We start from the raw sequence: 12,348 nt of genomic DNA on the forward strand, positions 1-12,348 counted from the left end.
CAGCAGCCGCCGCCACCACTACCACCGCCGCCAACGTCGCCGGCGCCGACGTCCCCGGCGCTGCTGTCATTGATGAAGACCACGAGGTTCCTCGTTTGGCATTTCTGTAATTCTCACTGGGTTTTTGTAAGAGATTACATTTCTATCACTAAATGATACGGCGTGGGAAGTCCCGTTATCGAGATGCATTAAAAGAAACTTATGTGGAATCAACCCTGATAAAACTGCAAAAAATTTCTAATTCCATATGCAAATCGATCGGCTTCTTTTAACATGGAGGAAATCGACTATGTATCAGAGTAAGAGTTAATAATTTAATAAATTAATAATAAATATTATTAATAATAAATTAATAATATAGTTAATAAATTAATATACGTAATTTTTTGATTTGGTGAATATGCTAAATAATGTTCAATATGTAATAGTTTACATGAAAGATAATGTGCTGTCTAAGAATTCTAGCAAGAAAACACTATATATATTTTAATAACAATAAATGTTTAGAATTGGAGTAGTTTAAAGAATATATTTCTCTCTATTTTATTACATAAGTAATTGAGCAATAAATCGTACTTTTAAAATAACACATTTAATTTAATTTTTTGAATAACCATAATTTTTGTTACATATTTATTAAAATTATTAATTTTTTATTTCATGTTATTAAAATGCAGATAATTATATGAAGTAAAAATAAAAACATTAATCATAAATGTAATAAAATATATAGTAAAATATTTACATTTTATTAATATAATAATAAAAAAGAAGACAAAGTGGACATTGAAAGAAAAAATATATATTATTTTTTTTTTCTTTTTTTTTTAAGTCAATTTAAGTTTTTTAATTATATCACATATAAATAAAATTAATAAACTTTACAAAAACAAGAAAGATTTTTATTTCTTTTTTATTTTAATTTTTATACATTAATTTGATATTATACTGTAAAGTTAGTTGTGAAAATAAGTTAAGCTGGCTTTACCTTGTCATACATAAACGTAAATGATTTTTTTTTTGCCATTTGACGTAACTTTTCCTTTAGTTTTGCGCAAATCGTGTACTAAATGTAAAATCGCGCTCGGTTTCGCATCGACGTCATCGAAACCTGCTTCTGGCCATTGACGCTTGCGCGATCCCGCATCTCTCGCCGATCCTCGCTATTAATTCCGCTGTTCGATCACTTCTGTGCGTCACGCCTTCACGTGCGCACGTACATACGCACGTACGAACGGTCGCTCGTATACACAGCCGAGTAATCGTTCGGAGAAAGATCTTCTGAGAGAAAATATCATACATGCGATCGCTTTTTGCGGCTTTCTAAAGACCCGACGTACCAATCCAGTCTCTATCGCGTGTTTCGCCGACAATAGTGTCGCATTCGATGAATGCTTGAGGGATTGTCATGATGAATATTTAACAGTGTTGATACGATCGTCAGTATAATTAAGAACCTGCTCCTTATAATCTGCATAATGGCACGATGTACAAGAACGCGCATACGGAAATAGAAAAATATTGACTTCGCATATTATTGCACAGCGTTGCATAACGGAAGCTGGCTTCAGAGTCTACGGAAATTCGATTTTTAATTAGCGATAGCGCGAGATTATTTAAACAGGATAATATATCCTTCAAAAAATTTATTAATTAAAATCATCGCGCGAAGTAAAAAATACGATGTTATAACTATTTGAATCAGAAAGCTCGGAAAGCTTTCGAATATTTAACATATGCATTTAAATCAAAATAGTGAAGAAAAATCGCCGTGAAGATTCAAGAAAAACAATATACACATTTCGGTATAGACAGATGAACTGGACAAAATCAATGCGGAAGAGGCAACTACAATGCTCAGGACTTCCTGATATTTATCAAATCATTTTGACATTCAAGGTCTTACAATCGACGATACTTGGGGCTTACCAAAAATTAAGCAAAAAAAGACTACAATTCTCGATTAACGAAGAAGTAATCGTTTTGTAATGATTTATCCATGCGCTGAAAAAATTTTCCTGGTACATCATTCAAATCACGACGTCTCGAGTCGCACCGCTTGGAGGCATGAATAGCTGGGAAACTCCCGAGTGGCTGAGTTGAATTCTTTGATACTCTCCTTAGCGGACAATCCAGTTCCGAGGTGGATTCCCGGGCTGGGAGTTTCCAACAGTAATCACGCATCGTTCTCGATGAGCAAAAGAACCGTTCATTGCGACTGTGAATGACGTTCCAAACATGTGATAATTTAATGCAGACACATCACTTTCACTCTGTATTCATTAATATAATTTTATTTTTTAGGAAAAATATACATATTTGATGTTTTACATACATAAAAGAGATAGCGATGCTACGCAACACATGATTAGGCATATAAACGAAATAAATTATTTATTGGAAATTAAATTTTTTTCAAAAACAATAAAAATACAAAAAAGACAAATAGTTTGGTTTTTTTAGTTTTAACTTAACAGTTAGAAAAAATAAAAATTTATTTATAAAAAAAACACTAAAAGTTTAATATTTTTATTATTTTTAAAATATCATAATAGATTACAAGAAAATACATCTAGAAACTCCATTGCAAAAGAACATGAAAAGAGAGAAATAAAAAAAAATTTGGTTTATTGATTTTAATCTAAAATTTTATTTATTCCGATTTATACCCATTTATTCGTCATGATTACAAAAGTAGATATATTGTGTTTTCTATTGCTTTTATCAAAATAAAAATGTTTTGGAGTTTATCTTCTTTAACATTAACATTAATCAAGAATGTTTGCATACATATATAATCTTTTTCATTTTAATTGATAACCTTTGTTATCAATTAATTTGCCTCTAATGATCTTGGAAGTAAAAAGATTAATCTATGAATATATATATATATATATATATATATATATATATATATATATTTATCATATCAAAAATGTCAACTATATTTGTATTAAAAATTATAACAAAAGAAAATAATAATTAAATAATTAAGCAATTATAATTAAAAACAATTATTTAATAATTATTTAATAATACACATGCATAAAGAATTATGTCAACAATTAAAAACCGTTAGAACAAAAAAAAATCTTATTAAAAATAATTTGAATATCTTGATCACGTATTCTATACTTTGTCTATTGAAGGTTTTCTATATATTAAACTTCTCAATCATGGAAACTCGATAAATGATTGATTTCGTGTTAATTATAAGTGAACAAGTAACTCGACAAGTGACTCATTAGCCTTTGGCCATTGACTTAAATTATTGTCACATGGAGCAAATTCTAAGGACAATGGAAACGATTGTCTCCGGAATTATGTTTCGCGTTGTGATATCCTTGCGATTGAGGCCAGTCGAGAATGTCTGCGATCTTAAAATGTTCCAATTTATCGCGTGCCAAACATTCAACATATTTTTGAATATAAATATTATGTAATGCATATTTATATATTTCAACAATATATTTTTATTTAATTATGTATGTGTATATATATATATATAAAATATTAATATTATATTTTCATTTAACAAGGTAATATAATTACAACAAAAGATTTTAAAATTGATAGACACAAAGCTCGCAATTTATCCATTTTAAATTATAGAATAGAGTTTTGTAAGATAGGAACGATTTATATTGATATATAATTTATGAGAACAGAGTTTTTATTCAACAAAGCGTGTCAGATACGGCAATATCCTAGTATGATCATATTTTAAATAGCACGTAAACGCGTATACATCAACAAATATCTGTGTTTACATATACTATACAACACATATAGTAACTTACATACCATCTCGTTATACCAAAACATGAGACGCGATCTCACTTTCATGTATCAAGGTCGCTTCACGTGTCCGGAGACAAAGTGGTACTTGCTTTACGTCAAGAGTATCTAGTTAAGATCTAGACCATAATCAGGTATTTAATAAATTCTGAACTAATAAATCGAGCGAATTAGAACGAAAAAAGAAAAGAAAAAGCTTGAAAAATAGCCTTACTACATATAAACACATAGATTACTGACAAACATTAATACATATTTAAAATTAATGTTTATTATAGAACTTTCCATATAATTTTCATGTCTTTTTAATTTGGGAAAAACTTCTCAAATAAATGCAAAAACGGATATTGCATTGTGCTACTCATATTGTGTGATTTACTTGAAACATTAAATATTATAAAAAATGATGTCGCACAAGCATTTTAATAAAGATCAATAGAATAATAATATATGATTTATCTGCCATGTTTTTATGAAACATCGGTATATTGAAAATTATACAGATTGTCCAATTAGTAGCGCACCAATTCACGCATAGGCGAGACACATTGCGTATATCCGGTAATTGAAGCATTTTATGCTCTCTGCTTTTTATTAAGGGTTAGCGAAGGCGTATTAATCGTCAATCTTATGTTACATTTCTAAGAAATGCGATGAAAATATGTTATTTACTGATTGCACAAGTTAAATGAAGGTATTCAGGTATTTATTGCGCGGAATAAAAACTCTTGCATTCGATTAATTGCATTTATTTATATACAAGAAAAAAATTAATATTATAAACATAGATAAACGCAAGATATTTCGACATCGGATATGCAATGAATGATCACATGAATATAATTTATCGTATAAACTTATTAAAAACATCTCGCCTACGAGAGGTTTGCAACACTAATATGTCACGCGTTAGTAAAAGAGATATACAATTTATAAATTTATTATCATACAATTTTTATATAAATCCCCGCCGTGTAAAATAGAATGCTAACTGATTTGTCCTAATCATCGATAAATCTGCGATGATGATAATGTTAGAAAAGAAGAAAATCTTATTATTTGTCACATCATTTAAAACATCCGTTGAATTTCTAACATTTCTTAGATAAAGCAGAGAAAAAAATACTTGGGCACATATATTATAAAAGAAAAATCCATGTTTGATAATTTAGAATAAAAATTTAATTAAATGTTTAACGTTGTGTATGTAGTAAACGAGAGAAAATCTCTTGAGACTTCTAAAAAGAAAACAATTCGTTTAATATCAGTAAATTTTAATAAAATTGAATTAATTGAATTAATTCTTTATTTTTTTCAATATTAGATGAAGAATATTATTTATGTCATATTCATCGCTAAAAATAAAATTCTCACATATGTACGGGTAATTTTTAAGTTCTTGTAAAAAAAAAAGATAGATTATATTAATCTTTTTATTTTATTTTTTCTTATGGAATACATTTGAACATAAACAAAAAAATGACTTAATCGAATCACAAATTTTCCTTATACCTTTTTCCTTTGTACAGGTTTGAGTCATATCCAAAGAAAAATGACTAATATCTTTAATAACACGATAGACTCGTACAATTATATCCTTATAGGAATATATATATATATATATATATATATATATATATATATATATATTCCTCAGTATCTGGAAACTAAATGTGTCACGTTTCTCAGGATAATGTTGTTCTGTAAATATTGTTCAACTAATGAAGGGTGAATCATTAATTCACTTGGAGTTACCATTATTTTACGCGATCATGCGAAATGTCCTTCGAAAATTCAGTCTTAGAGTATCGCAATATTTTACAATACAAATTCTAATAGTAATTAAAATCTTTGATAAGAGATTCTCAATAATTATATGTAACATCTAATTTTTGTTATTTCTTATTTTAAATAATATCAAAACAATCAAAAAGATAACTGATGCTAATTAATTGTACAAACATTAAAGAGTAATCATACTTGGAAGATATAATAAATCTAGATAAGCCGCAAATATATCACAGGAAATTTTTTTATATGTCTATTAATTAAGTAAAAAAATGCAATGTTTTAGTAATTAAACGCATAATCTGTAGCATCTTTTCATTGCGTAAACAAATGCAAAGCAGAAACCTGCAGATTGTGGATTAATTATAGTTTTTATTATACCTGCATAATAAAGAGTTAGATGTTACGTATAATATTACCTAATATATTTTGAAATTAATCTTTCATATGCAAAAAATCGCAAAAACATATTGATCGTCTAAGATATATAAATATGCAGCAAGATATATAAAGATGTTGCATAAAATCCTGTAATTATGATTCATACTTTAGTAAACATATTAAGTTTCAAGTATAAAAAAAAATTTATCAGTGGCAACTGATTTTATATTCCTTCTTTACAGCAAAAAGAATAGTAAAATGTAGTAAAAAATAGTAAAAAATAGTAAGAAGTTTTAATGTTGTCTACAGAAATATTTTCTTATTTTAAATATGTTATTTTAATTACCTTTTTTCTTTCTCTTTAGCTAAAACATATGAAAAAATATAAATAGCAGCTATCTTTTTAGACGAAAAAAATTTTATTGCTTGAAAAAAAAAAAGATGTTCAAATCGTTATAATCATATTTATTTTTAAATTACAATTGACACTCTCTATCAATGTCGATAATTATCGTATGCTAATACTCGGCCAATATATTATATAATAGCCGAGTAATAAGATTCTTAATGTAAATGGATAGATTATAAACGAGCCTTGGAAGCATCGACGTTTTGCAAGTGATATGAGGGCTCGATTATACTAATTATCGCAATCATAAAGTCATTAAATCGCTGTTTTAATTACCACGATATTGTCTCATTAATAACAGACGTAATGCAGAGAGAATACATTCATTAAATCTGATTCTTTCAAAAATCTAATTCGTAGATTAAATTCATTTAATACTTAATAAGTGAATTATGTACATATTTATATTTAATTTATACATATATATATTTCACAATTTTTGCTTATTGATGCAGTGGATGGAGATATTAATCTCTAACATTATTATAATGTTTTGCCGATTAAAGTGAATAGCACGTGTACATTTATAATTCACATACTCTGATAGATTATGCACTTTACATGCTAGAAATTTACATATTGTATGCAACTCTAGCATGACATCCAAATACGCAGAAAAGTGGCACGAAAGAGAGTAACTTATGCTGTTAATGCAGACACGCAGCATTGCACAGTATAATTATCGTACAGTATTTCATTTTTATTAGATAAGTCAGAATTATCATGAGACGACGGAGACAGCTACGATACATTATTATCTGCTGAATATACAAATATAAATCCGATTGCTAACACTTACAATCTGTTTTAATCAAATGCCATCGATATACGTTATCGTGGCATGCGCAAAAAAGTGTGACGAAACTGATCGCGTGTAATTATGGCAAGATTAATATTCATCATTAGCGTGTTGATGTAAAGTTGCATATCTTCGTTTCATTATATGTATCGTGAAACAATCACAAATAGATATAACGAAGACGCGTAATCCTTATTTAACCGGTTCGGAGTAAATAGATTTGTTTTGATCGTTCTTATCAGGAATATTCCGCTTGTGGCTCGTAAATATCTGACAGAGTTTATGCAATTGATTATATAATTAAGGAAATAGCAACTAAAAATATTTTAATCGGAAATCCCGATGATATCATCAATTGATAATCGAAGCGATATCGAGTACTCTAAATTAATTGAAAGATATCAATTATCATAATTACAATAAGAGCGAATTTCTTCTATAATGGCGATTCTGTAATGTAGTATATATCTATTATATAATATAAAACAAATTTATCACGATAAAGGTTCATAAGTGCTTACATCGAATTTTTTGACTCATCCAATATAAACGCGAATAAAAAACATGTGCAAATGAGATTAATATTGTTAAATTAATCAAACGTAATCACTATCATAATATTATTTTATAAATAGATCCTTCTTTCTCTCTCGTAATAATTCATATGAATAAATTAGAAAGAAACATCAACAATTTTTTCACACGTTATTTGATTGTATATTTAATTGAAAAAATAATCACACAAACAATTATAAAAATATTAAAAAAATATATATTACTATATTTAAAACTAATATATTTAATATAAATTTATTGTATGCTTTTTAGCGCGTTTTATATCTCATGCAATATATCTATTAGAATATATAATTATATAATACACGCACGCACACATATTGAAAATTATAAACACATATAATTCATTATTGACTCAATGTCTTGCAGAAAAAAAAAAAGACGGAACAGATTTATTTAGACACATTATACTTTTTCGAACGAATCTAATCGTAAGTCGCATACAAGGCCAATCGAAGGATATAAAACGAAGAATAAAACTTTGACACGAATCATTAAATCCGTATCAGATTACTCATTGAAAATGGAAGATTGAAGATTAAAGATTAGAATTTGACTAATCAGAACAAAAAGGATTTAAATTTTTTTGTCTTGATTGGTCAAATTTCAATCTTCAATCTCAATCTTTAATACGTAGTCTGATACGGACTTTACTTAATCAGGACTAAAAAAATAGCGATATTAGAAAATGCTGCACGAAACCGTATTTACGCGATTCACCCATAAAGAAAACACTCCCGTGGGTTTTCCATAAAAAAAATCCGACTATTTCATCGATTAAGGATCTACCGGATTCAATGCTTTTCCCTCTCTCTCTTTTCGTCCGGATCCAATGGCAACGCATAGCGATACGACGGTGGATTATTGGAGCGACGCGTGCACTGATAATATCGATAAATCGTCGATTACTCATAATACCGCAAAACAAAAAACAATTCGACCTCGGCGGGAACCGAATCCAAGGACCAATTATCCGGTGACGGGCGCGAATCGTTTTGCGATCTTGTCTAGATTATCTAGACGACGGTAGAGCTGGTTTCGTTTTGCCGGCCAATACTTTTATAATTGATCCGTTCCGGATCACAACGCTCGGTAGAATAAAGCGATTTTTGTCCGCAAACTGCTGACGCTATTCACAACAATTGTGCGAAAAACTTTAACTCAATAAGAAGCATATAGAATAGAAGCATTCTTTTATATACATGCACAGCACGTGGATAATATTAAAATTTTTTAGTAATCGTATTTTACTTAATTTAACAAAATTATAATAAAAGTTAGGCATGATTTTTATAACTTTTATAAAAAATACTAGAGAGACAGGAGAGAGAAGAAGAAAGAGAAATGGCAGTTTTGACAATTGTCAATAAAAAATATTTTTGTGTAAAAATGCATGAGTTTTAAAAGTATAAATAAAATTTAAACACTATTCACATATCTTTTGTAATAAATTAAAGTATTACAAGAATTTATATCAAAAGTGCAAAGAGATTACATTAATAATAAATTATTGAAGTTGACGTTCTCTAAAGTGCTTATCAACAGTATAAAATTAACATACATGTTTTCTAGGTGTTGCTATCAAAATAGGAATCTTTAAAAAGAAATCTTTTATTGCATTCACCTTAGAAGTACATACTAATTTTTCTAATTAAATATAAATTGCTTCATACAATGCAACAGGTGACGCGTATCGTTGATCATAGTCTCTACATCTCAAGAGACATGAACAGAGTCTCACCAAGTATATCCGTAAAAGATCTATCATGTATCTTTTATGGAATAAAATAGCATTTTTTAAATAATGGCCATATATTTTAAACTATAAATCATGATATTAAAAATTCGTAGTGTATAATTTTACATCTTACGGAATAAATCTTCACATTTATTTCTGCATAATAATATAAATATGTAATGTATAATTCTTCGGATTGCCGTTACATTTTTCAATCTTTATATTTAATGCAAATATACTTAGAATTAAAATGCCTTATTACATGACATATGATCGATCATATGCCAATCACGCAAGATAATTGCAATAATTACAGTTATTAAATACAATAATATAGTTATATGTCAAGTGTCTTTCTTTTTCTTACCTAGTTAGAAATATTAGAAGCTAGAAAGGCGTCTATATTCGATAATTGCATTGACTGCAAGCTACGCATAAAAGTCATTGACATTCAACTCGATAAATGATTTTGTTCCAGGATACGATGAAAGATTTCGCAATTTACATTTTTATACTTATTTCTACTTACGTTTATTCTTTGCAGTTTACCTTTTCATTCTTGGTAGTCGTATGGAGGAAAATGTCGATCCAATGGGTCAACAGCCAGGAAAACAGCGGGTAAATCCTTGTGTAAAGCGATACTATCACACGATTGTACCTTATTAATTCACTTAGCACACGCTTGTAAGACCGTGAAAATCGAAGATTTTATCCTAGTGAACAACAGAATATGTTATGCTCTCGTTCAGACACGCTTCATCGAATCCTTCTTGTTTTTATGGTAGATCGTTGGTAGATTCAAAAATCCTTCAAAATGGAACAAGCGATACGTGTATTTAATTTATCACACACTTACTTACAGGTGCAAAAAATGAACTGGATCTCCTTGTGTGCATAATTATTTTTATGTTTTAGGTTTTCTATGTTATATTTTTTTTCTGATAGCAATCTGATGGCAATTATGCTAATCATCAATGAACGTTTGTTCGCGCTTAACAAGCTCTTATATTTTATATGATAATCATATGTAAAGCATCATCTATAATTATAATTATATATAATAATAATTTATTATAATTTATTTTTATTTACTCGAGAATACACATACAGAAGTAAATAATATTTCAATACAGCTTCAAATTCTTAGAATCTTGCAAAAATTTCATTGTATCATCTCGCGCGTAGAAAATAGTTTTACAAATATTATTACAATTACTAAAATATTTATTGTGATAAAAAAGTAAACTATCTAATTATATCATCAAATAAATTATGAAGTTCTTGTTTAAGAAAAAAAAATTATGTTTAATAGAAATTTAAATTTTTTTTCCTAGAAATCCACATGCATATCAAAATTTCAAAAAAATTAATAAATTAACAAATAAATAAATATAATCGCACTAATCAAATTATTTTTGCTGTCAAAAACTGCAATAATTTAAATTTTTAAAAGACTCGTTTATGATAGTATATACACACATGTAGGCACAAAAGATTAAATTGTAAAATAAAAAAATTAATATTAAATTAAATTAAATTAAATTCTCATTAAGATTAAGATTACATTTGAAACATCATCTCGTCAAAATAACCGGGAGTACAAAAAATTTGTTCAAAGTGAAAGTAAAAAATCGCTGTAATGGAAACATTTTGGCGAAATTTTGCGAATCGTGGAAACGTCTTTGCGAACGAATTCACGCATACGATCGATAGCTCTTCGATTCTATAACGCGGGAAGTCGCTCTGGGAGTGACGGGCCAACAATGAGCGTGCCAATGGCACGAGGGACACTCTGTCAGGTCACTGAGAGGATTTTAATAATTACGAGGGCTCGCTATACATCGTCCGGCGTGTTCGCCGACAACGGCGAAGTGTTCGAAAACGAGCGACTGGGCGTATCTGCGCAATTCAAGCACCCGATAGCTAGGATAACCAGATGAGAGTTTAGAACTCATGGTGTGAAGGATTCACGCGAGAGCAATCTATAGCCCCCTTATATGAATCCCGGCCACTATTAAATCCTTCATATTGCCACGCTATAGTGTTTATAGTGAATATTAACCGACAATGATAAAAGAAATCATAGACCATCCTTGTCGCGGTAAGAGACCCAATGAGTTCAAGGAAAGTTCATTCAAGGAGAGATTTTATTATTCCTTTATGTCGCACGTAATCAGTCAAAAGTCACCGAAGCGTGCCAGCTTTGTCATTGCATCGTACAATGACGCACCTCGATCATGTCTAATTTGCAAGTGTGTCTGAGAACGCTATCGAATAGGTGTGTAAGCGATGTCCTTGCGGATTACTGACATTCATCGCTTTCAAAAACGTCAGATATCATTTCTTAATAATGTTATTGCATTATCGCACAGATAGATGTAATATCTTACATTTTTTTATACAATTAAAAGTAACTTATATATATATATATATCACTTCTGCATCTTTTTACTACTTAATAAATATAAAAGATGAGCGAGACTCCATCAGAACGTAAAGTTGAAATATTTTTGCGAATCCATCATAATTTCACACAAGGAAGGGAAAAAGATGTTGAGCCTGCGAAATGCGACACATTTTACGGTCGGAAACCCCCCGCTAAGACTCGATATATCTCGCACGGATTCGCGTTGAGGGATCTTCGCCTTACGTGCTGGGGAACGCTTATTCTAGATAAGTGGCCGCGTCCAAGTTTCTTGATGTACAGCGACAGTCATGGCTATTTCCTTCCATCGTTCATCGCAAATCCCGTGCTTATAACGTAATGCATGATGATATAAAGTACGATGAGCTTAATTAAATCATAATTTTATCCGTAAAGTAATGCAAGCTAAATGTCTTGTTTAATTTGCAAATTAA

The sequence above is a fragment of the Cataglyphis hispanica genome, chromosome 5, assembly GCF_021464435.1.
Source record: "Cataglyphis hispanica isolate Lineage 1 chromosome 5, ULB_Chis1_1.0, whole genome shotgun sequence".
In the NCBI taxonomy this organism is placed as follows: domain Eukaryota; kingdom Metazoa; phylum Arthropoda; class Insecta; order Hymenoptera; family Formicidae; genus Cataglyphis; species Cataglyphis hispanica.